This window comes from Acinonyx jubatus, chromosome A2 (genome assembly GCF_027475565.1).
Source record: "Acinonyx jubatus isolate Ajub_Pintada_27869175 chromosome A2, VMU_Ajub_asm_v1.0, whole genome shotgun sequence".
NCBI lineage: Eukaryota > Metazoa > Chordata > Mammalia > Carnivora > Felidae > Acinonyx > Acinonyx jubatus.
Window position 1 is genome coordinate 34,653,159 of NC_069383.1, and position 24,607 is coordinate 34,677,765.

Sequence of the window (24,607 nt, forward strand, 5' to 3'; positions counted from 1 at the left end):
TATTCTAGTAGGTTTAAAAATTTCGTTATGGTTTTGATTTTCATTTTCCTAATGACTAATGATACTGAGAGTATGTTTTCATGTACTTATTGGCCATTTGTGTATTTTCTTTAGAAAAATGTCTATTTAAATCCTGTGCCCATTTTTAAATTGGGCTATTTGTCTTGCTATTGTTGACTTGTAAGAATTCTTTTGTGTTCTGGATACAAGTCCTTTATAAGATATGCAGTCTGAAAATATATTCTTCCATTCTGTGGGTTGTGTTTTTGTTTTCTTGACGGTCTCTTATGAAGTACAGAAGGCTTAATTTTCAAGGAAGCTATTATTTTTGTCACTTGTGCTTTTGGTATATATCTAAGGAGACATTGCCAAACCCATGGTCATAAAGATTTACTCCTAAGTTTTCTTCTAAGAATTGTAGAGTTTTAGTGCTTCCATTTAGGTGGAAGTTGAATTGCTTTTGTATATTTTGTGATTTAGGGGTACATTTTCATTCTTTTGTATGTGGATATCCAGTTGCTCAGCACCAGTTGTTAAAAAGACTATTCTTTACTCATGAATTTGCTTGGCACCCTTCTGTGTTGTTGTCATTGTTAAGTGACTTCACTGGACTAAGTTCATGTAGTCTGTCTTTTTGTTTTATGCAGGCACTGAAATCTGTGCTGAATAAGCTGAGTGGTCAGTTAATGAGGGGACAGAAATTACTTTACTTGTCTTTAATTAATCTCCCTCCCTTTGCAAAGTGGTTCCCTGTGTTTGAAGGCATGCTTTAGTGCTCCAGCAGGCAGTCTACGTCTCTGCCTTAGCCTTCTGTTCCTACTTGTGAGGAGCCTCAAGGTCAGCTAGAGATGAACAATTAGGACATTCTCAGTTTTTCCTTGAGATATGCACATCTCTGCACAGTGCTTGGCATTCTAGATTCTCAGGAATATATCAGAAGTTTACAGATGTAAATATCATTCTTTAGGTTTTCCTTTTAGGATTTTTTTAGGGGTGCCTGGGTAGGTCAGTCGGTTCAGCATTCGACTTCTGCTCAGGTTTGAGCCCCGCATCAGACTCTGTGCTGACAGCAGGCTCTCTACTGACTGAGCCAGCCAGGCACCCCTTCATTTTAAGATTTTTATTCAGCCTCTTATTAGCACTGACTATTACTTCACCTCAGGCTACTTTAATGTTAAATAATTGCCACTAATCACTTTTAAAAATTGCTCTAGGAATATGGCTGTTCACACAGAGCAAGTTCTGATTCAGATCACATAAACATAAAGAACTCTTTCAGGGACTCTACAAATTGTGATATTTTTCTGGGAATGGGACTTTTGAGGATCTCCAAACCCATCTGTTTCTTCCAGTGGCTACTAGGTTGCTAATTTTTATAGCCACCATAGTTGTGAGGCTGCTGGTTTTAAAGAGTGCTGTGGACCTGGGGAGAGGAGGATGGAAATAGGGAAAACTAAAATGACACAAAGCTTACTCTTCTGAGATTCAGCAGTTTGTCTTAATAAATGCTCCTTGGGTTATTAAATGTCTAAGGTTCTGGAAAAGTTGACTTTGGTTGTTTTTGCCAGTGTTCTCATTGCTTCTTTGGAGGAGTAGATTTTTCAGAAGTCCTTTTCCCACCATTCCTGATGTGCTTCTCTTAATGTGCTGTTAACATCATTTATTTAAATGTAAATTGATTTAAACTCAAACTGTGATATTTAAAATATGCTAGAAATTATATAATTTACAGCTTCTTAAGCTTATGAAAATAATGAAAAGTTTCAGATGAAAACTTTTCCAAGGTGGTACATGAAGTTTTACAATTCATGTCCAGGTAAATTCCCAAAAGAATATCTTAGTAGCAAAGGAGTTAAAAGGACCCATTTGAAAAGGTATTAAAGGACCTTATGCAGCCATTGTCGGCACTGGGACAGCAAAACACAGTTGTTGCAACTTCTATGTTTATGAGTATGACAATGTTGATACGAGAAAGGATTGAAAAAAATGTGAATTAAGCAAAGAATAGGGGGGCAAGTACCATATTTAGAGATGGGAGCATGTGGAAAGGAGCTAGTAGGAAGCACTTTATGGCATATGGTCAAATATTTTTTAAGAAAAGGAATTTCAAAAAGTCAAATTTGAATTTGTTATATATGAATATAACTTTCCATTAAGCTCTCCATTAAGTTCTTACCAAAAATTACATTTGCAAAATAAACAAAAATAAAAATGGAAAAGTGATAGCTCATACAAACTTCTAGTATTTTCCAGAGGGTATTTTCAACCTCGAATCCCTGGTATAGCAGTATCTTCCAGTCTTACCGTATAACTGGATCACCAGAGCAGATTGAAGGCTTGCACTGTCTCTCTTGGGAGAAAGTGATATTTCTACAATGTATTTTGGAACCCCATCACTAAAGACCTCTGATTCATTGAAGATTCCAGAGAATGCCGACTTGAAACAATTATGATGAATTTGAGAAACTTCAGTATTAATTTAGCATTGAGTCCCATGAGCTGGATGCTACTTAGTCAAAATAGTTTGGCAGAGAGAATATGTAGTATGATCCTTGTGGTTGGAAACTTCTCCTCAACAAGCAACACACACAGATGAAAGAAATGCTTTGGTGGATTTTTTGAGAGGGATTCTGTTTCATTTCCATCTATGACTGTGTGCCCAGAATCATATCAACAAAGACTTCACAACTAGCTAATGTTCCAAGATTTAAATCAGTTGCCTTCATTCTTTCCTGCATCCCAGAAGGTAGACTGAATCCAGAAAGCACTGTGCCTTTGTTTGCTGAAGCATGGTTTCAGTGTGTCCAGCAGAATGGTCCCAGAACACCAACAGAGCCACAGAATTGGAAAACACTTTGGTAATAGTAGCTGAGAACCCTTAATGATGTCTATCTAAAATCTTAGTCATGGGAAATCCATTTTCTGATCCTTATTATAAAAAAAAATAATAATGGGTAATCCGTCTATACCTATATTTGGTGGGATATTAAAAACCCGTTAGTTTTTTAGCACATATATCTTTATGTAGCTGGGAATTTCTTATTTTGGGGGTGCATGGGTGGCTCTGTTGATTAAACATCCAACTCTTGATTTTGGTTCAGCTCATGATCTCACAGTTTGTGAGTTTGAGTCCTGCACTGGGCTCTGTGCTGACAGCATGGAGCCGGCTTGGGATTCTCTCTCTCTCTCTCTGTCTCTCTGTCTCTCTGTCTCTCTCTCTGTCTCTCTCTGTCTCTCTCTGCCTTCCCCCACTTGCATGCTCTATCTCTCAAAATACATAAATAAACTTTAAAAAATGAATATAGGAATTTCTTAATTAAAAAAATTCTTAAAAAATGAAAAATTGTTCTTGAAAATTTTAAGAAATTTCTTAAATTTGTTTTCATTATAATGTAAGTCAGGTTAAGTTTGACTTGCCAGCAAGTGATTTACAGCATGCAAATACTTTGTTATTCCTAAGAGTGAAATAAAATTAGCTAGTCACACATTAATAGCTTTAAACTCTTGTTTTAGAGCCTATGGTAAATAACTTCAGATATAATCATTTTATGCATTGTCCCCTTGAAGGCTCTGAAATACTACTGTGTCCCTCCACACAGTCTACACTAGGACAGAAATTCACTTGCTCATGTAAATTAATATTTTACTTATCTTGTTCCTATTCTAAATGCCCTTCCCCTAAATTTTAAATCTCATCCCTTAAAGCTGGGCACTGGTGCTTAGTCTTCCATAAACTCTTTCCTCCTTGTCCTTGTACATTTCTCAAAATGTTGCTTATGCCTCTTTTTGAATTAATTTTCTTTAACATGGTATTTGTTCTTAAGTCCGTTGGAGGCAATCTCCCCCCACTAATGCAAAGCTCCTTGAAAGCAGAGATTGTCCCTCATTGATCTACATTTCTTAGCACGTAACTCCTAGATATTGGTGATTTGCATAGAGAAAAGAGTTCCAAATCTAGACATCCGTGGAAAACTAGTAGAGAAAAAATTCCAGTTACTTTGCATTTTTATATTTTATATCTGGATTTTATGGAGAAAATGCCTAAGAAAATCAAAGAGAGAAAACTAGACCCAGACCTATGTAGTACTGAACTTATATTTAACTTCAGAGGCTCTACCAATGTGTAAATTTTCTACCGTCTTTGAGTAGCAAAGACTTTAATAATGTGCACATAGGTTTTGACTAATTGGACTAAACTGACAGGTCACTTTAATTGAAAACATTAGTATATTGTTTTGAGTTTAACTCTTATTTGGTGTCTAAAAAGCCAATAACACAGAGAATTGACTGAACTTTTCAACTTTTCACTGTTTATTTGGACACTGTATAGACATAGCCAAAAAGAAATCTCTCCAAAAACACCTCAAAGAATTTTTTTCTTCAACTGCATAAGATCATGAGAAAATAAAATCCCTCTGTTCTCAAATGACACTTTAAAGTTATAGGAGTATAGTGTGGGGAAATCAGTTCAGCCATGGATTATCAAAACAACAGAAATATAAACCAGGTATCAATCTATAATATTTGCTGAAATAAATTGACTCTGATTCAAACTGTCAGCTCAGTTCTTTGACACTGAAAATAAAATACCAAATGTACTAATGTAGAAAACTTGAGCAATGAAAAACATGACCCTCTATTTTATAATGTTATTTTAACTATGAATCAAACTGATTGATAAATGAAGTTCAAATTGGCTCTTTTTGCATGAATTCAATCACGAGTCAAAAATAGTTTCAGAGTTTTCACACACCTTTTCTACTGGCACATACATTTTATCCTTTGAAGAAACTGTTTCACAGTCATTCCTAATTTCACTAGCAAGTGCCGTAGCACTGGATTTCCCTTACTCTTTGGTCCTTTTTAAGAGAGTGATTCCTCTGACATGATCTGGATCTTGAGTCAGATAAGTACGTCTCTATTTGTTGTTTTGTTTTCCCAAAAAAAGGTCTCATTTGCAAATTAAAAACGTATATAGCAAATGGACTGGAGGTGGTTCAGGTGCAATAAGTTAAAAAGAAAAAAAAAGTAGGTTTTAAGAGTGTATGCAAGGTACAGCGGTGTGCCAGGATAGGGCTGTGCACTTCAGTGACTGGCATCCAAAAGGACTCGTTCTCTGGAATGCTTCTGTTCTGTTGGCCTAAGCTGTGTTGAGACACTTTCAGCTGAAGTGTTCTGTGTGGGGTAGTGACCTGCAATCCCCAAGGTTCTAAGTTGTCCTGTGAATAGGAATACATTTCCTATTTCTTGTATCCCCCATTTCCCCACCCATATATCAGGGATTGGTTTGAAAGAATGAAGCAGAGACCTTACAAATGCCTGAAGACCAAAAATTCTGTCAAGGGGAAGAAGAAATGGAAAAGAGAAGAAAGAGACTAAATCCCCAAATCCCTGCACATGTAAAAGCTTTCTTACTTTTTTTTTTCCCCACTTCTAAAGAAGATGAGTCAAATAAGAGCCCATTCAAAACCACATGAGTAAAAATGAAGTTGTGTGTTTTTCACATACTTCAGAACAGGCTAAGGGATGAAAATGAGGGAGAGTTCCCTATAGTCAAACATGCCCAGAAGTAGCAAACTTTGACTTAGCCAACGGCCAAATAAGCTGCTCCTGAATAATCGGGTCTTGGTTTAAATCTGTAGAGATGTCTTTTTCATGTATGTGAGGTGGACTTTTGATTTCATCTCTGGGACAAAGTTTGAAGTTAGTTTGTGACTCTGGCATAGAAAATGAAGGAAACCCTTGTAATGGACTGCTCATGTAGGCTTATTCTAAGTGTGTGTTTAATTCCCTCATGTGAATTATATTTTGAATCATTACCACTCAAGAGTCACCAGGTTTCATCTACTTAAGCTCAAGATACTATGTGGAAAAGCATTCTAAAGTCAACTTGCCAAATATCACTTTAATCCTTGAGTACTTAAATACAAATATTAAGCCAGAAATTAGAGCTTTCTGGTCCTTTTCTTTTGCTTCTATCACATTAAATTAATAGACATGGTAACAGACCTACATTATGTATCAAAAGAACAATGTTTTTAGATCCATAGCAGAGGAAAAGAGCCCAAATTTAGCTCTTGTATGCCTTTTTTTTTTTTTGCAATGGAAAAAAAAATCCATGAGACAAAGGGGTAAGATCACCTCTTATGATGTAGAGTGGATCAGAGGTAGCAAAATGATGCTCAGTGAACACTGGAAACAAATGACACCAGGATGCTGAGTCCAATTCATTCCTTTCTTTTTCCCTGGACTTACCATATTGAACTGATAGTTTTTCCGTAAGTCTTCCCTCAAAATGGATAGTTCTCCATATATAATTCCATCCCAAATGCTCCATTACAAATGGATTATAGGCATTTAAACTTTTGTCAGAGTGATGAATCTTTCTGGGTGTGTCCTGGAGAAAACCAGGGAACTTCAGAATTTACATTTATCCACTTGGTGTTTTGCAATAAGGTTCTGAAACGGAAATAACAATATATCAGGCCAATTCAGGAATGAAAATTTTAAAAATGCCAAATTCTAGCATGCACATTCATAGTGTAAACCTGAGTGACCAGACCAGGACTACATTCTTTTCTAGCCCAATTGAGTTCCAATAATGAAATAAGATTAAGCTATAGAAAAAAGAGGCTTTGTTATGGAAGGAGAATGGAAGGAAGTTTATCATTCTGTAGAATCTTGTCTCTAATATTTTTCTATATTTGACCATGTTGTAGACATATGAATTTGACCACTTGTTAAAAAGAGTACAAATTGGCTAATTGGCAAATGTAGCAGTAATATTGATAAGAGGATTTTATTGGGGTACCTGCATGGCTCAGTTGGTTAAGTGTCTGACTCTTGATTTTGGCTCAGGTCATGATCTCACAGTTTATGAGATCAAACCCCACTTCAGGCTCTGAGCTGACAGTGAGGAGCCTCTTTGGGATTCTCTCTCTCCGTGTCTCTCTGCCCCTCCCCTGCTCACCTGCATGGGCACACACACTCTCTGTCTTTCCCTCTCTCTCTCAAAACAAATAAACATGAAAAAAAATTTAAATAAGAGAATATTATTTATTATGCAAATTATATTTTGCAAAATACACAGATAACTGCTAAGGTCATTGGCAGAACTCAGAAATTCCAACCCAAAGTATACATGGGAGGGTCTTTTGTGTGATTGTGAAGTGCTCTTAATTTAGTAGCCAGACCTCAGCAATAGAAATAAAATGCTTACTCTGCTACAGGAATATAGTAAAGTCAGCCACAGAGGCAGTCCTCATGTTTTTTGAAAGGCAAAAATAACATATCAGCACTATTTTTATCTTTTTGGTGGAAGGGATTTTGCTTCTGATTAAAAAAAAATAGCTCTTATCTTTCAGAAGAGAATTCCCTAAATAATAATTTGTTACAAAAACAAATATAAATATATAGCATTGTAATAGTGGAATACAGTCTTTTTTTATTTTATTTTATTAAAAAATTTCTTTATGTTTATTTTTAATAATGAGAGACAGAACGTGAGCAGGGGAAGGGCAGAGAGAGAGAGAGGGAGACACAGAATCTGAAGCAGGCTCCAAGCTCTAAGCTATCAGCACAGAACCCAATGTAGGGCTCAAACTCACAGAACATGAGATCATGACTTGAGCTGAAGTCAGATGCCTAACCGACTGAGCCACCCAGGCGCCCCAGGGGAAGAGATTCTTAAATGGTCTTATCTTTCCCCCTTCTTTGTTCCTTTGTGCCAGAAAGTAGGAGTGTCCCATTAAGTATATCACTCTTAGTTCTAGAAGTAATAACACTGTCTTTGTTCACTACTACTTGTTTACTACAGTAAGAGGTCTGTGGGTAACAGTGCTAATCTTAACCACTGCCCAATACAAGAATGCCACCCTCTGTCTAGGCACATACCTTCTATCCAAGTATACGTAAGGTCAAATGAAACAATAACCAACAAAAGATCAATAGAATAATGGTCTAAGCTAAATTCTATGGCAGAATCATTTTTTTGTAACTGTAAAAGTACAATTATTCTTTGTGGTTAAAATTATGCAGCCCTTAAATAACTCTGAGTAAATGAATTATGTGCCATTAAGAGATTTCTTGAAAAGTTTTCATTAGCTGTAAAATAAAATAGCTTTAAGCTTTAGAATGTTCTACTCAGTTGGAGACTCTCATGTCTTTGTGATATTCTGGTGACAATTTCTATTCTAAGTGTCAAAAACAACTCTGCTATCTGGAACAAGTCGTATAGTATTCTCTCCTTTTAATATTCTAATCGTGAGGTGTGAAGTGAAATGGTTGCACAGTGTAATGGTGGTAAAGAAGTGGAGTGTCAATGAGACGGGGAAGGTGACAGACTCAGAATAGGTCCCTGAGGTGCTCTCCAAGTGCACTGGATAAAGATTCCCCTGGGAAAATTTTCTCATTAGTTCTCAGACACAGTTCAGTAATTCAATAGCACCAGGTTACCATTAGTCATAAGACCAAAATATGTTACTTTCCATGCTTTAGTTCCTTTATTTGTGTATGTCATTTTCAGACCGAAAATTATTGAGCCCTACTCTCATGCAAAGCTACTCAGTAAATTGTTTACATACTGAAGTGTGATACATGACAAGCAAATTCTGCATTTTTTATTATTGTTGTATGATACAAATTCAAAGGGAAATTGATGTTTCAAATAATTCTAACGATACTTCCCCAAGTAACTCTCAATTTCTTTATGCCAGAATTACTAAACATGCACACGTGTGCACATACTCGCGTACATATTCATTTTCATAAAAAAGCAGGAAGGATTCAGAAATAATTGTTAAGGAAAAGATCACATTTTTAAAAAGCTTTCTCACCTGTATTTATCTGACTTGTAAAGTAAACTTTTCTCACTACTTTAAGGAAGTCTATTTTTAAAACCAATGTACCTTCTGGTGATGTGTTCTGTTTCAGAAATTACAGTGTTCTTTCTAAAATCAAGAAGTAGTGAATGATGTACTACACATGTGAATATAAAATATTCATATTTTGTGCTATAATAGAGAGGAAACTCTTAAAGATACTGGTTGTTAGTTAATTTGCTATGTAATTGCTGAGTAAAGATGTTAAAATGCATAGATTATAATTCTACATGCTTTGTATTTCCTTGTCATAAATGATATGTACTTTTTTCTATGCTATGAAAGTTAACTGCACTCCCACTCCACAACTGAAAGCATAATGGGTTAGGGGGTTGTCTACCTCATTACTCACCAGGTCAGAAAGAAAGGAGTATCCACCCCCATCGGTTATTTAAATCCTCCTGGTTACATCAGGGAAGCAATAATGAAATCTCTGAAAATGAAAATTAGATACAACACCAACAGATTATTGTAGATTTTTGTATTTCAGAAGACAGTTCACAGAATTTTACTTTGCATATTTTGCAGTGATCATTCTTATCTTTATTATTTATTATTTTATTTTTTTATTTTATTATTATTTTTTGATCATTCTTATCATTAAAAGATAGCTAGGGTATGGTATTGCCAAAAAATTACTTAATTTGTAATATATTCTAGTGGAAGTATAATTTAAGTGCATCCACCTAAACATCATGACAGATTGGAGAGGAAGGTAATCTTTGGTAATGCAAACTATGTTTCTTACAAAGATAAAATGTGATAGGTAAGCTGCAAGAGGAAGTTATCTATTAGAAATAGTGAAAGAATAGACTTTTCCAAATGAATTGGTTAAAAACAATTCCTAATAGAAACATGCTCCTTTCAAAACAGTAATGATAAGGATTCCAAACAAACCATCACATACTTCTGTTTATGTGCTACCCATAGAGTTATTGTTGAATTATGAATTGTAAATATTTATAAGTGATTCATATTAAAGAAGTTGTCAGCTGCAGCTACAGTTCTTCACCTTCTGTCATCCCAACTATCAAGGGGGCTGACTCAATCGCTTTCTTGTCAGGCTACCTTTCTTCCCCAGAATACTCAATTCCCAAAACACAACAAAATAGAAATGAATGGAAAGTGCTAATGACCCATGATTGCCAAGAGGTATTAAGTTTGTAAAGGTCCTTTGCTGACTAAATTTTAAATGAGCAAAATCGTTTCCCAAGGCAAATCTTTATATTTTTAGTAGATGTCCATTGAAAAGAAATACATATTATTGTCTTCTCTCTGCTTTCCTATGATAGGAGTCATAATCAGCTTTTAACGACTCAAGTATATGTAGCTTATTCCCTGTTTATTTATAAGATCTATGCTCATAAAAGCTAGACTAATAAAAATTATATTTTAGTTGAGGGGAAAATGGCTTGAAATTATAAGATTTGGAAACATGTATTTTTTGGAAGTTAAAGGCATATTTTAAATCTTTAGGGTCAGGATGGTACCATTTTCAACAATTAAAAGTTTTATGTTTAGCAAATAATGTGGATCAGTTCCCAAATCTTGTAATTTCATGCTATTTCTCCTTTATACTGTCTTAAAAATGCTACTGATGACAAAACTGTTGTTTCTAATGACTTTGAAGTCTAAACTTTGATTTCTTTATCAATTTTGTCTTGGGTTGATGCTGTTGTGTTTCTCCTCACCTAGTGTTTTGTGATACATTTTCATGCCTGATTAGAATCTTTTCTAGGGAAGAGAGATGGATGGTCACTGAAATCATAGCCTCAGTGGTTCAAATGTTTGCATACAAGTGAAAAAAAGTTTCCATTGTGTTTGTTAATTCAATCACTAATTTAGGAAAATAAAGCTTTAGCTTAAATTTTATGTTGTGAAAAATTGCTTACATCTGTATATAATTTAGTATACACAAAAATTAAAATCAATAGTGGAAACTTAGAACAGTTAAGGAGTATTCTTTTTTGTTGTTGTTGTTGTTTGTTTACTTATTTTGAGAGAGAGCTAGAGCTCTCAGGTATGCTAGTGCTGGGTTGGGGGGATAGGTGGTAGGGAGGGGCAGAGAGAGAGAAAGAGAGGGAGAGAGAGAGGGAGAGAGGATCTTAAGCCCTACAGGGGGAGCTAGATCTCAGGAACCCAGAGATCATAACCTGATCCAAAATCAAGAGTCAGATGCTTAATTGACTGAGCCACCAGCCGCCCCAGTTAATGAATACTTTTTGATCAAATCATTAGATCTTCCTGAGGCTCTGTAAGTAGGAAATCATTGGTTTTCCCATATTTTCGGTGTAAGCTAATGGCAATGTGTTAATCTTTAAGTTTCTGTCTCATCTTTTAATTTCTATATGAAATAGCTCTTAAGAATCTTTCAGCAATTTCCTTTATTATTACACAGCACTGTGACTTACAAGCACTCACAGATACTCACATGTAAGCAGACTCTATACATGTACACACATAAAGTCAGGGCCAGCTCAACAGATGTGCTCCCGTGTGGGAATCATATCACTTTTTCTGAAACACTGAAGGCATGACTTTCAAGTAGTTTTAAATTTCAAATCAGCTTAGTCCATATTTAATCTAGACATGTTGGTTTAACACCAAGCCACACCAGACCTTTTAAAGTTCAGTGGCTGTGATATAAAATTCTTCACTGTGTTGCACCAATAAATTGAGAAGTGCAGTATAATTCTCCACTATCACTGGAACCATTGTGAAATGAAATAAAGACTTTGATATTGGCCCTCACTCAGGTGCTCACTCTTTCACAGTTGTATTCAAAGTGTGTGTTCACAAAAGTTAATAAAAACTCACGTAGATGATGCATAGTTGATGGAAGTAAGTGGTAAAAAAAAAAGTTAACTCCACCATTTTCTTCCTATTGGTCACTTTACATGCCAGTGGGTTAAAAGATGCTGAATTCCCTTTCTCTGAGGACCACCTTTATAACTGAGTTATTTAGTTTTTTATTTTTTTAAACTAAGCAGCCAAAAGAAAGAGCCTCTTGACACTTCCAGCAAGTATCTCAGTTCTTTTCATATTGTCAATAGCTCCACTGATAGCACTGTTCTTTTGACAGCTAAAAGCAGATGTGGGGGTTAAGTATGGGAGCAATTCAAATGTCCATAGTAAACTGCAGGGGGGCAGAGAGAGCTCAGAGAGCAGCAGCTTTAAAGTAATTGACTAATACAGTAAGGATATTAAAGTCATTTAGTGCCAAAAGGGAACACACTGATCCCTGACCCTCAGCCACTTTGGAGTAATCTAGTATTCAATCCAGCGTGTAATGACTGCCAGGCCTGTCAATCCTCCAGGCTCTCCAGTCAAATGCCTGTGGCTACTATTGGCTTATGGTAAAAGGACAGAAATGCAAGGAAATGCCTCTCAATCAGCCTATGATGTGATAATGTTATTGCTCCAATGTATTCTATATTGTCCCTGCATAGTTTAATCTGTTGAGACCCATGTCAAAAATTGCCCTTGTTCCCCAGAGGTCTTTACTCAACCTTTTAGTAATACAAGTGGATTTGAAAGGAAAGGGGGTAACTAACTTGATGAATTGTTTCCAGCTAATACATACATACATATGTGTGTGTGTGTGTGTGTGTGTGTGTATACATACACACACACACACACACACACACACACACACACAGTCAGCTGTGGCTTAAAGACTATCCATGCAGGGTATAAATTAGAAATTTGCTACTAATTTGACTTGTAAACCTTTCTTTTTCTTTTACTCCAGCAGGCAAACTATTTTACAATAAAAAGTGTTGGAAAAAAAGAAGTATTGACACAGAAATTTATTTACACGGTGGCTGATTCACATTCAGTGCGTGTGCCAAAAGGAGTTTTAACAGGGGAAGATGTCAGAAAAAAAGGTTTACTTGTTTCTGCTCCTTCAAGACATAAGAGTTGGCAAACTTCTGGGAAGCTTCCATTTTAAATGAGGTGTTTTGCATTTGGAAAATATAATTATTGCTACAGGCTGCAAATGAAAAAAAAACACCTAAGAGAGTACAGGAAATTGCCTTTTTTTGTTATTTTGATTTTGCTAATTAAAGCACTAGAAATTGACCCAAAGTTGAAGAATAAAATTGGAATAATAATTATTCAAATCTTATTTTATTATCTTACAAAGATTCTTTGTATTTCTTAGTCATTCCCCCCATTTACTTTTTAAAAACCTACTATACAGAGTCTTTGGAAAGAGGCAGCTCCAGTGATGATAATGCACTATTATTTTTAGAGGACATTAAGGTTACATAGGGAGGCATTTTGCCTATTTCTGTTATGTAGGACTTTGCCCAGCTCCCACAGGGAAGGTGCTATACAAAACGAGAAACAAAGAGGAACATCTGTTTGTTCATAAGTTTGAAATAACTTTGGTGTCGAAAACAAATGGCTGTCCCCCTCTACCAACCTGTCCTCTGGCCATTCAGCACTCTAAAATGATTAATCAATGTATGATTGTATTCTAAAAACCATTCTGCACATGTTACTTTTCTCACTTGAAATATTTGGAATTTGTATACAGTCTTGCCAAAATATAAGAGACAGGAAAATCTTACTTTTGTGTTCACTGAATTCCCAGACCTTAAGGGCAGAATGAATGCAGGAGGAATCCCATCAGGATGTCTCGGGCAATTTTTCATTAGTATCCATGACAAGCTGTTTCACCACAGGCTATTGTTTTCATGGAAAGTTCAAATACAGTAGGATGGGATATGGTGTGCTATTAACACATAATGGTATGATTATTACCTATCTTATATATATATGACCTTTGTCACCTAGAACATTGATACTCTTCATTATGATGTACCATTGTAGAATAAGAGGAATGGTTGGGTAGCTTTAGAGTTCTTTCTGTAGTTGTCTAATTATCTGTTTAAAGTTTTCAAAGCTTTCCTAAGAGGTGAACTAGAAGGCAAAACCAAATAGGTCAGAGAATCATAGGGCTTTAAAGGGCCTTGGCATTAATTTGTCTATTCCTTTTACATCCTGGCATCAAATAGCTAAGCTATTTCTGGTGAGGGTATATTTTATACAAAATTCCAAAATTTAGCATCATGTCTATCTGCAAAAAGCATTATGACTATAAAGGAATAACTTGATTCTACAAGCAGAACAAAAAATCAGTCATATAGCTACATGTTGTATTAAAAGCTTCTTCAATGAGTTGAAACTTATTTTTTCCTACAGTCTCCTTATGAAATTCAATGAGTCACTTTTCACTTTTTGTATAATAACTTTATGTTCCTAACGACAATTGTTAAGTATATATTTAGTTTTCTCTAGAATGAATGTGAGTAAAGCATCATTCAGTTTGGGTTAATTGAGTAAGTTCTCCTTTAGCTTCAGCAGAATTAAGGGCACATATCTTATCTTCATTTCTCATAGTCAATATGTGGTTGAAAAAATTTCATTCCTTCAGCAAATATGGAATTTCAGTTCTGCACATGGCATTATGCCAAGCTCTGTAAGGGGTATAAAGAAGAATAAGATGTGATCCCTAATTTCAGAAAGCTTACAGACCAATATGGTGGGTGAGACACTAGACAAATAACTATAGCACACAGTTGAAAGGGGAGAAGGTAACTAAAGTTTATTAAGCGCCTAAAGCTAACCAGTCAGTCTGTATAACTCCAATTAATGGACACAGAATTGTGAGATACTCATTTTCATTTGTTAAGCTGTCTTTACTGAGGCTAGGTAAAGCCAGTACTGTATTCGAAACAGATTATTTCTGTCTCAGAGACCCACGCTCTCCCAGCAAAACTGCATCTTTTCCATAACAGGAGCGAAGATGCAATAATTTCCCCATGTAAGGAGAGCCACTCGATGCTCTTCCAAATTGAAATCCCATTTTTCATTTTAAGGAAAGGTAAGACTCCTAAGGTGAACCATGTGGTATGGTGTAAACAAAGTGATCTTTATGTGGGCTCATCTCTTATTAAATTGATCTCTAAGGGGAAGGGATCAAAAACTATGTCTTCTTTCTTATTCTAATCAGAATATACTAGGAGTTTAATAAATATTACATTGGTTAAGTGATAAAGGTAGAAGAGAATACCTTTATTCTCTTCAGGCCTGGAGTTTTCTTTAAGGATTAGGACCCAGAACAACTCCCAGAGAATAAAGATAATCTACCAAGAACACAGTTGTAAAAAGTCATAAAATTTATTAGCCATAAAATGTTTAGTCTGTTTATATTCATCAGAAAATTTTCCATATTCTTAATTAAAATGAGGATAAGAAGGCAGAAAATTTGTGTGTATAAAAATTATTTGTGAATTTTATGGTTCTATATTTAATAGCAGATTTGTATCAGCAGGTTAAAATCAATGGATGATTAATCTCCTTTTCAGGTATATCTCTGTTTACATTTCTATTCTTAAATTACTGGCTTAGAAGTTACTGTTATTATTAAGGGCCATTATGACAAGCTACCTTTTTTGACTATTAAAAATTATAACTAGTATCTCTTTATTTTTTCTTTAACTTGTTCTTTCTTGTTTTATAAACTTTTTATCATAAAGTATAACACATTCAGATCATTTGCACAAAACCTAAAGCTCAAAGAATAATCACAAGTGAGTGACTACTAGGGAGGTCAAGAAATACTAAATTGACAGCAATCCAGAAGCATCCTTTGGACCATTGCCAATTGCTACTCACACCTTTTTTTCCCTTCCTCTTCCTCTCTGTCCACTATTCTGACTTCTAACTTTAAAGCTAAATTTTGTGTGGTCTTTATATACATAGAATCATTTTTGGATCTGGCTCCTTTCACTTAACATATTTGACAAATTCTTCACTGTAGTTGTGTATATCAATAGTTGAGTCATCTTCAGTGCTGTACAGTGCTCATTTTGTGAATACCACTTGAATGATTTATTCACACTATGTCAGATGAATATTTGGATTTCCACTTTGGGAATATTACAAATAATGTTCTCAACACCGTGCACATGTGCAAGTTTTTTTGGCTGTGTGTATAATTACTTGTAGTGCTGGGTCATAAATTATTGATATATTCAATTGAAAAAATGATACCAATTTTCCAAACTGGTTGTACCAATTTATTTCCCCACTATATAAGAGTATAAGAAAATCTCTGCTGCTTTATGTTAAATGTCTTATTAATTTTAGCCATTCTTTGCCACATATAACAGAATCTCGTTGTTTTAATTTGTATTGCCATGATTGCTAATAAAGATAAGCATTTTTTCTTGTTTATTGGTTAATATTGGTAGATTTTAACATATTGCCTTAAAAACTGCATTGATATAATCGATAATATAGAATGTATGTTTCCACACCCTTGACAGCACTGGGGACTGTCATACTTTAAATGGGGGAAATAATCACATAATCACTGTGATACATTTGTTTTGTTGTGTTTCACAGCAGAGTTCTGTTTTTTTTTTAATTTTTTACGATTTTTACCATTTTTTTGTGATATATATTACTCTTGTCCTTTGATCATTTTCTTTCTGTTGGGTTGAACATTGTATTGATTTCCAAAAAAAATTCTTACATATTTGCTAAAGTTTTTGTCTATGGCAGATATTTCCTGTACTTTGTTCTTTGATTTGGTTTATCCTTTCTTTAGTTTTCCATTTTATGTGGTCAGATTTATCAATCATTTTTCTTCATGGTTTAAGGGTTTTGTCTATAATTATGATGGCCTTCTGTACTCAAATAACCACAAATTATTATGTTTTTAATTAGCTGGTGATCTCCTTTAGATCTCTTAACATTGTTAAATTGAAATTTTTGATTATTGGGTATTTATTTTGAGATAAATATTGCTGCAACCATTTTTGTTCCATTTTTTCCCCCACATGGCTAGCTGGTTGTCCACGTACCATTTTTCAGTGAAAACATCTATTCTTTATAGATTTCAGTCACCACCTTTGTCATTTGCTAAATTCCAGTGTGTCCTTGAACTTATTTGTGGACTCTCTACTTCATTAAATCTTTCTGTTTATTTGAATGCTAGTTATGAGCTATTATAATTAAATTTGTTTTTAAAAGTGTTTTAATAGTAGTTTTTTTCTTTCAAAATATTCCTTGATTTTTTTTTTTACAGGCTATCATTTTGTTGCCATTTTGCCAAAATTTATGTAATACTAAATTTATATATAATTTGTGGGGAAAATTGCAATCTTTGTAATATTGAATATTCCTAGGCAAGAATAGAATGTTTTTTTTGTTTGTTTGTTTACCCATACTTTTATCTTCCTTTTCTATTTACTTTTTCTTTATTTGCCAACTTTGGCAAAGAGAGTTTAAGACGACCAATAGGTTTCAAATGAACAGTTTTAGATAAACTTAATTTAATAACTACCTCATTATTAAGTGGGATATACTTAAAAAGGTGTTAGTTTAAAAATACCCTGAAGTTAATACACATAACTGTAATATGTTGCCTGTATGTATTGAGTTAAAATACTATACTGTTTCTCTTCTAGTTAATACTCACCAGAAGTCACCCTATGTGCATAGGCACACATATACTCGTGTGCTTTTGATGTATGCAAAGCTGGTGATCTTTATACAGGTGGAGGAGGTCACTCAAAGTAAAAATTATACACGTATTCAAGTATATCTATGATTACATTTAAGATACAATGGTAGCAATAACATAAGGAAAATTAAGTACCTTAAATAAGAGTTTAAAATAATATTTTTTCTGGGTTGTACAAGTTTGTAATGAATTAACTGTAGAGTTTGGGAGTATATTTCCTCTAAGGAAAAAAGCTCTTGTCATGTTCAAGTTGTTAATTTTTTTGTTGAAGTAATCCAATGTCTGAAAGGCTTCATATCCAACCAATATAATGTGATAGCCACCTTTTCCATAAGAAAGCATGGTCTGCTTTCATAGCACTAGAGTTGTGTGGAGTTGTACGGAATCACACTAATCTGTCAAATAATTAGAAAGTATGTGATGTGTGCTTATCATGTGTTTACTTAAAATATACTTATGAGACAGCAAATGACTGAACTAGATATTAGCTGACTATAAAAGGAGATCAGAAACATGAAAATTGCTGTGGGCTAGAAAGGAAGAAGATAATTTCATAAATTTAATTTCGTAAGTGGGATTTATAAAGGTTTTAGATTTAAGAAATGATTGCAACCTGAAAAAGGGGGATGTAATACATTTTAAAGAAAGAGAACAAACTGATCAGATTATTAAAAAGGAAGATCAAATAGGGGCACCTGACTGGCTCAGTTGGTAGAGCACGCTACTCTTTGTCTCAGGTTCATGAGTTTGAGCCCTACATTGGGTGCAGAGTTTACTTAAAGAAAATTTTTTTATTGTTTATTTATTTTTGAGAGAGAGAAAGACAGAGTATGAGTGAGGGAGGGGCAGAGCGAGAGAGAGACCAGAATCCGAAGCAGGCTCCAGGCTCTGAGCTGTCAGCACAGAGCCCAACGCGGGGCTTGAACTCACAAGCCATGAGATCATGACCTGAGCCAAAGTTGGACACCCAACTGACTGAGCCACCCAGGTACCTACACCCCTCCCCCCAAAATTTTTTTCAGTAGGATCACGTGCTTGAGAGGTAGAATATGGAGGCTTCTGAAAACCTTCCCTCTTTCCCTTTTATCTGAAGCCCTCCAGTTCTATAACTTTCAAAAAATAATAGGCTTAAAATTTGCAGTGATGTCTAACTTCTATTTAAGTTCACAATATGCCTCAATACTTAAAAGATCAGGCATTGTTGTGATGCTTACAAGCTACAAGAGCATAATGATGCCTCACTTCAACTCTTTCAAATAATTCTGTTCTTTTCCTCAGAAATCTAAGAGCTCACATGACAGATACCCAGGTGTTTTTGTTTTGTTTGTTTGTTTGTTTGTTTAGTGAGCTAGTACTAAATCTATAGCCTTTTGCTTCACAATTCGAACTAGATAATTTTATCTTACATAGTAAAACTGTGATTTCTTCTGCAATGTTCCTTCAGGTGCATTTTAATCTAACAGAACCATTTTGTAAGCATATTATAAAATGACGTATGATAAAACTTCTCCAAGTTGGACTTCAAACACAAATATATATGTATAGCTGTACAGTGCATAAATACACATGCAAGTGTACACACATGCACACTTCTTTATCATCTCAGAATAAAAATGCAAATGAATTTATTAGCCTGAGAGTGGCACCAAATGGAAATTTATGCACATACATTTAAAAAACAGAACCCTTGAAAATAAAGCAGTTGCAGCCTATTAATTTTCCTCTTTGACAGTTTTTTAAATTCCCCTAAAAAAATGAAACAGCATGAATACTGTCAATATATCACAACAGCCACATTAGGTTTTGTGATATACATCATAATATAAAGAGCACTATTAGAGCACAACCTGGGAACCATTAAATCATTCTAAATCACTGTTACATTCCATTAGTGTCAATGGTGAAACCACATAATAGGCTTTATTACAAACTTCACCTTGGTAGGCCATTGTCTCTAATAACCACTTCTCTATGATGTGGTATCATACCCAGAAATCCAGGGAGATAATAAAGGCTCCCTTATTTCTTTTTTATTGGATGGGTAAAGTTAAATTTAGCTGTAAGTAAAAAAAAATCCTGAAGCTTTGTTCACTAACTGCGAGTTGCTGCTATTTGGACAAAAAAAATTAGGCAGACTTGGGAAGAACAGTTTGAAATAAATTTAAAACCTGGCAATGCTGAGGCCAGGGTAGGCTGGGCAGTGCCAGCAATTACGATGTCATTTTTGAAATGCGGTTTAGTACATTTGTGCGCCTCTTTACACTTTTGTTCAGGAGCAGAGTATTGATTATAGAAACACTGTAAGTTTCAAACCTGCCCTTTCCCTCATTCTCCCCCGGTTTGAGCTGTACCCTTTTAAAAAGTCATTTGGGCACTTTGTTGAGGTGAGGCTGGTAAGGACTTCAGCTCAAACTGAGATCAATTTTCAGATGTTTCAGGGAGAATTGTTGTACGGTGTTCTGTGCCCCTCCTCTTTACAAATAGAACCATTTATTCCCCTCCCTCCACTATGAATTTAGTCCCAATCTCTTCATTATTTCCTAGATAGACTTCTAAATCTAATGCTCCCCATGAAGATTTCTATTATACAATAGACACCTTTATTATTGGCCAAGTACATTTTAAGATGGAATGAAATAAGTGAAAATCAGATGCAATTGTGTAGGTGAATAATAATCTCATAAATGAAAAAATACGTTATTTAATGCACTACCAGATCAAAGTCAAAATGCTTTATATTCTCTCTATGTTAGTCTTGATTAATTGTAAATTATTTAAGCAATTATTGATTATAAATAAGTACATTTGTTTCCGTAAAATAACAATCTGCCCTTTGGAAGTGAGCTTTGAATAAGGTTAATTCAGGTAATTGAAATAGAGTGTTATCCTAATGACTCAACTTCGCTTTTGGTTGATTCCTTAAGACTGAACTTAAAAAAAAACAAAAACAAACAAAAAAACCAGTAACATTACCACATGCATCCCTATGATAAAATGATGTCTTAACTTAGGAAGAGAAAGAGGGGAGGCAAAGAGGAACAAGGTAACAAATACATTAGGGGAAATAGAAATAAATCGCCAGGAGATGAATACTTCCATTGGATAAACGAAACAAAATTAGTAGTGAAAAATGTGGTAGATGTACATTTGTAGAATTATTTAATAAAAGGGACAAAAGAATAATAAATTTGGAAATCATAAGGTAGATGAAAGATAAAGATAGAGAAATATGATCTCATACCCAGTAAAATTATTTGGAATGGCCTTATGCCATGAAAGATTTTTTACATTTATCTATTAATAGTAAGGGTTGCTTACCCAAATCAGTTTATCAGATTGACGTGAAAACATGTCTCTCCCTTCCTCCAATTGTTCTTCCTTTTCCTTCCTCTCTCTACCCTCTTCTCTCTCTCTCCTTCCCTTATCTTTTCCCGTTCTGTCTCCCTCCCTCCCTTTCCCTCTTCTGTTCTGTCTCCCTCCCTTTAGCCCTCTTGCCTCTCCTCCTTCTTCCCCTCTTTTTCTTTACTAATAGTCTTTTTCAAGTGCTGGCTGGTGCATAATATGCTTGAAAATAACAAAGCAGGAAAGTGTTAATATAGCACTCCATGGAAGGAAAATTAAAAATAAAAACCTGAGGTATTAGGCTTTTTTTATGAGGATTCCAACAAAAAGAAAGCATAAGTTTGATTTGCTGTCTCTGTTGCCTAAAGAAAGTCTTTTAGCTAAAGCCTCACCTCTGACCTTGTTTTCTACTTTCAGGGTATATTGTATTTCTCTTTTTTTGTTACATGTCTGGTTTGCAATGCTATTGATGTTCATAGGGAAGTGAGAGAATTGCTGTTTGAAAAGTCCATGCTCTACTTTATGAAGGCTAGCTTTATTTTCTATTTTTGTGATATTTTCTCTTTTTGCTCTTGAAAAAAATCATGATAGAGGTCATCTCTTAAATACATTGGAAAACTTACCTGAGTAAAAATAACACCATTTTAGAATGATAGATGTTCACCTGCTTTTGGTTTTAATCTTCTGCTGTCAAATTGGCACATCTGACATTGCCATCTCAGAGTTGGAACTAAAGTGTCATGAATACACTGGTATCAGAATTAAATAAAGGAAAACATTACTAATTGTTTTGAAGCACTGACTTTAGGTTTCAAATGGTGAACACACTAAGTTTGGTTTGTTTCGCAGTTACTAGACAGTGTGGATGTGTCTTCCAGATCAAAGATTAAAAAAATAAACAAGGCAAGCCATATATTATTGCTCCTTAATTTCATTTACCTTTTTGATACCAGAGAAGATTTTGCTGCAGGCTTAGTAGGGTTAAAAATCTATAGGGACTGTGGGGCACCTGGGTGGCTCAGTCAGTAAGGGTCCAACTTTGGCTCAGGTCATGATCTCATGGTTTGTGAGTTCAAGCCCCACATTGGGCTCTGTGCTGACAGCTCAGAGCCTGGAGCCTGCCTCAGTTTCTGTGTCTCCCTCTCTGTCTGCCCCTCCCCTGTTTGTGCTCTCTCTCTCTCTCCCTCTCAAAAATAAACATTAAAAAAGATTGCAGAGACTGCTTCACCTGAGGCTTTGCCTAGTTCAGTGTTCCATGTTAGATGGAAATGGTGAATATTGGAAGATGTGGGAACAGCTTTGCCATGGGATTACATTATGGCTAATCTGATAGGATCAAAGAACCCACCGATTTCTGAATACGTGGATATAGTTTTCATATTCTGTATTTACATTCCAATTTTAAGAAACACTGCCTAAGGAATCTGTGTAATTATAAATCCTGCATGAAAAACCAAGAAAAACAATGCTATTAAATACTCATTCATCAACCTGTTTGTATTTTATACACTTTTTTGTTAAATACATATACATTAAGGTTTTATAGTGATGCTAATCCTGAAACATCTTGCAAGATTTAAAAAAAACAGACTTTTCAGAATGGGCGTTGGTAGATCAAATATAATTTTTCATAGTGACTGGCTTCAAGAGCATAGTTTTGATATTAATGTATTTCTGTAGGTAGTATAAATATCACCTATTTATGTAAATGATTTCTTTTTGTTCTTCATTTATCCAGATAAAATGTAGAATGATTTTCTTTAAACTATCAGAGAAGTATATGTGGATTTTCTTCATGGGAATGATTAGTTCACATGATTTCCTTTACAAACCCTTATACATTAATGTGTAGAATATTTACAAATCTGTAACTTTTTTGAAATCATAGCTACATGATGAAAGATTCTTTCTTAGAAGACAGCCTATAGTATTTCATTCAGTCCATTTATGACAGTATGTTAGAAAGCTGTCTGCTAAACCACAAATCTCATCCCATTAACTCACTGAGTCCTATAACCTCGAGCTATTCAGATTTCAGATGGCCAAGTGAAATGCTCCCCCTTTACATTTATTAGTAAATACTGAGGCAGTTTAAGAAAGCAGTCAGAATTTTTGGAATGGAATGCCACGATTATTGTAAACATGTGGACAAATGAGATTTATTTGGTATAAAATGTATTAGATAAGAAACAAAATCACAGCTATGTCATGTTTAGACCAAATACTACATATAATTTTCCTTTTTTCTCCTTTCTTGCCAATGATCATCCTATGAGAAGTCCCATTCTTCTTTAATAAGTTAATTGAAAATGTAGTTTTAAGTAAGGAGTTCAGCTGAAAACTGGAGAAGGAAACAACACAAAGCATTTATTGAAGACTTGCTAAACAGTAGGCACTTTATTTTCTGTAAATATCTGATTTAATTGACTTTATGAGCAATGGTGTTTCCCCATTTTTTAAAGTGATTAAACTAAGAAGCAGTTCCCTTCTCAAGGTAATATAACTAAGTCTTGAATTTAGAGATTATAATTGTAATCAATTGCATGTAATACAGTGGCTTCTGCTCAGGGTTCATTCTTTCATTCATTCATTCAACCAATTTTATTAAGGGTCTACAATACCAAATACTCTGCGAGTCTCAGAAGATAGGATTATGAATAAAACTCAGTGCCAGTCCTCAGGATTAACATATCCAATTGGAGGGAGAGGCACACAAATAGAAAAAATCAGTTTTGTAGAACAGATGCTATGATAGTGGCACATGTATCCACTGTGCTATGGTATATTGCAGGGGAGGGATTATGTCCATTGTTGAAGGGAGTACAATTTTTCTCAGTATAAGGAGTACCTATGCTGAACCCTAAATGAGAAGTTAGTTTGGAGGACCTATGGATCAGACAAAAAAGTGACCATGTAATAGTACAGAACCCAAAAGAGGCAGAGGCTATCAAGATACATTTTAGTGTGATTTGATCCTTCTGTGAATACCAAGTCAGTTAAAACCTTTGAGTATATTTTAACATAAGTGTAATGGGAGCAACTGAAATGATCATGGCTGATTTTTATTTTTAAAAGATCCCTTTAGCTGCCTGTGGAGACTAAATTGTAGAAGAGGCCATAGTGAATGCAGGAAGACTAGTTAGAGCTATTACATTGATCCGGGTGACAGAAGTAGAAAGCTTCTAAGACAGATATTGAGAGTAGCATAGAAAAGGTTAATTTACATAACTTATGTGTGGACAATAAGGAAGAGAGAAAAAGATGAGTATATCAGTCAGTGCACATTGGGAAGCATAGACACTAAAATGACTCTATGTTGCAGCAGTCTTTTGAAATTAGAGGTTTCAGGAACATCCCAATTTTTACTTCCCCAAAAGAGTAAGAAAATGTGGGAACTTCTGTGATAACAATTTGAAGAGCTGAATTAAACTAATGTTCATTTCTAAGGCTGTCATGTTGATTTGATTTTCTGTGCATTGAGATCTGATTCAAAAAGGCCTGTAGTAATCTTTTGATGACACATGAAGAAAGGATGGTCTCTTCAACAGATGGTGGGAAAACTGGATATCCACGTGTGAAACAATGAAATTGGACCCTTAATCTTACTCCATATACAAAAATCAACTCAAGATGGATTGAATATTTAAATGTCCTGAAGCTGTAAAACTGCTGAAGGAAAACACAGGGGAAAACCTTCTTGACATTGGCCTTGGAAATTATTTCTTGGATTTGACACCAAAAGCACAGGCAACAAAATCAGAAATAGACAAGTAGAACTACATCAGGCAAGTAAATAGTCATTATATCCATCAGTCTATAATTCATTTTTGTCTCTGCTGATTGG

General features: G+C 34.9%; 1 long non-coding RNA gene across 1 annotated transcript; it reads right to left on the reverse strand.

Moving 5' to 3' along the window:
* Positions 1 to 6,132: 6,132 nt before the first annotated feature.
* Positions 6,133 to 13,621, reverse strand: LOC106970642 (uncharacterized). The gene is made up of 3 exons (XR_001429533.3): positions 13,457 to 13,621; positions 9,232 to 9,312; positions 6,133 to 6,459 (listed from the first exon to the last, which is right to left on the reverse strand). It is a non-coding gene; the product is annotated as an uncharacterized LOC106970642 (long non-coding RNA).
* Positions 13,622 to 24,607: the final 10,986 nt, after the last annotated feature.